The sequence below is a fragment of the Penaeus vannamei genome, chromosome 3, assembly GCF_042767895.1.
Source record: "Penaeus vannamei isolate JL-2024 chromosome 3, ASM4276789v1, whole genome shotgun sequence".
Taxonomy (NCBI): domain Eukaryota; kingdom Metazoa; phylum Arthropoda; class Malacostraca; order Decapoda; family Penaeidae; genus Penaeus; species Penaeus vannamei.
In genome coordinates this window covers 24,262,344-24,264,843 of record NC_091551.1, presented here as the reverse complement: position 1 = coordinate 24,264,843, position 2,500 = coordinate 24,262,344, and the positions used below count along the sequence as shown (strand labels likewise).

General features: G+C 42.2%; 1 long non-coding RNA gene across 2 annotated transcripts in view; it reads right to left on the bottom strand.

Moving 5' to 3' along the window:
- The window catches only part of LOC138867409 (uncharacterized), an 18,172-nt gene extending 17,761 nt beyond the window's left edge, over window positions 1–411 (bottom strand). For both annotated transcript variants that reach the window (XR_011399789.1, XR_011399790.1), the window contains exon 1: window positions 254–411. This is a non-coding gene — a long non-coding RNA (uncharacterized lncRNA). The remainder of the gene's footprint in view (window positions 1–253) is intronic.
- Between the last annotated feature and the right edge of the window lie 2,089 nt (window positions 412–2,500).

The following is a 2,500-nucleotide window of genomic DNA, read 5'->3' as shown; positions in this document are numbered from 1 at the left end:
ATTGATCTGCCCAAGCCAGCGCTACTCGTGTGTAGAGCAGCGGCATCCCCGCCCGCGCCAGAAGCATTCATCGAGACCCCCGGACAAAAACCGCCGAGTAAAGACAGGCACATCCGAAATGAGTTGGATTCCCAGGGGAGCCCCGGCCTCACATCTTCCTCATTCTCCCGAACAGCTCCGTTCTGGCGCGGCAGGAGGTGCCATCCGGCGCCGCCTACTGATCACGTCTGAGTGTGGCATTAATACTACTTACCGATGCAACTTTTGCCAAGGCTTCCTCCCGCTGTCATGCGCGGGACACACTTTATTCTGGCGGCATGAGTGCGAGGCGCGAGGAGGGCGTGAGGCGAGGACGTGGCAGCAGGCCAGCGCGGGCGATGACTGACGACTCTTATGCGCTGCCAAATTTACCCAGCCTCCGCGACCATCACTGAAGCTCAGGTAACACGAGAGAAAGTGTAAAAAGGTAACTCAAGGTAAGAGTAAACTTCAGCTGCATGTTTGGCGTCTTGAAACCCGGAAAGCGCTGATTCATCCCGCCTTGCCTTGGAAGAGGCCGAGCTTCATGCAGGCTGGCTTTTTAAATGTGCTGATTCTGCACAGTAAACACTTCCCCGTGTAATAAATGTTTGATCCAAGCACGGGACGTCGAACTAATAACCTACATTGCCGACTCTATCTCTACCGGTGTCCAAAATCTTTACTCTATGAAACGCGCGATTCCCGAAATCAAATGTACAAAAAACTAAAATTTCTTATTTAAGTAAACCTAAAATATCGTTAAAGAAATTAGAATCAATCAGGGACACGCAGAAAAAAAACACTAAACCCTATGCACTCCTACAAACGGACGAGCCACCAAGACGGAAAACGCACAAATAAACACGGGGTGGCCTTGAGAGGTATTATTAAGACAGCTCCAAACAAACACACGAGGAGAACTATAAATATACAAATGGGGGAACCCGAATGCCTCCGCAAATATAATGTAAGTTTACTCCATAATGCTGTTGAGTAATAATAACAGAAATAGGAGTAGTAACACACATATACATGTATACACACACACACACACACACACACACACACACACACACACACACACACACACATATAAATATATATATATATATATATATATATATATATATATATATATATATATATACATATACATATATATACATATATGTATATATATATATATATATATATATATATATATATATATATATATACTCATACACACACACACACACACACATATATATACATACATACATATACATACATACATATACATATATATATATATATATATATATATATATATATATATATATACATATGCATATACATATGCATAGACATAGACATAGACATAGACATAGACATAGACATAGACATAGACATAGACATAGACATAGACATAGACAGAGACAGAGACAGAGACAGAGACAGAGACAGAGACATGCACACACGCACACACGCACACACGCACACACGCACACACACACACACACATATATATATATATATATATATATATATATATATATATATATATATATACATATATATATTCATACACACACACATACACAGTCACACACACACAGACACACACACACACACACACGCACACACACATATATATATATATATATATATATATATATATATATATATATATATATATATATATATATATATATATATACATACACACACACACACACACACACACACACACATATATATATATATATATATATATATATATATATATATATATATATATATTCTACCATTATTACTGCTACTACCACCAACAAGAACACTCAAAAAGAATCATTACACAAACCGTGACGGCCTCAAAACAAACACACGACAACGGGCATCAAAAAGGCAATTATCCTCCGAGGAATCGAGCGGAGCCGGAAACAAGTGAAACCAAAAACGGCAGCGGTTCTCTCGCAAGCCCACTCCCGCAGATATTGTAAAACTGGATAATGTGTCGTTTCCCCAAGACGAATTCCTCGAAGACACACTCGCGGCGGAAGGAAGACGGATGTCTGGAGAGCGCCGTGAGCGGGAGGCAACGGGGGAGGGAGATGGGGTGGGAGAGGATTTGGGCGTGGAGTGCAAGGGCGGAAGCGAAGTGGATTTGGATGCGGAAGTGGAAGTAGGGGTGACGGCAAAGAGAAGTGGACGAAAAGTGGACTTGGATGTGGAGGTGGAAGTAGGGGGTGGACGGAAAGTGGATTTGTATGCGGACGGGGGGGGGGGGGGGTGACGGTTGAGGAGAATGGAGGGGAAAGTGGATTTGGATGAAGAGGTATAGAAGGCAAAGGGAATGGGGAAACGAGATGGGGAAGTGGATGCGAATGTGGGGATAGAGGAATGAAAGGAAAAGAGTTAGGTGATATAATTAGAGATGGGAGTGGAGGAGGTGAGCAAGAACAGGAGGAACGGGGAGTAACTGCTCCACTTTCTCCTT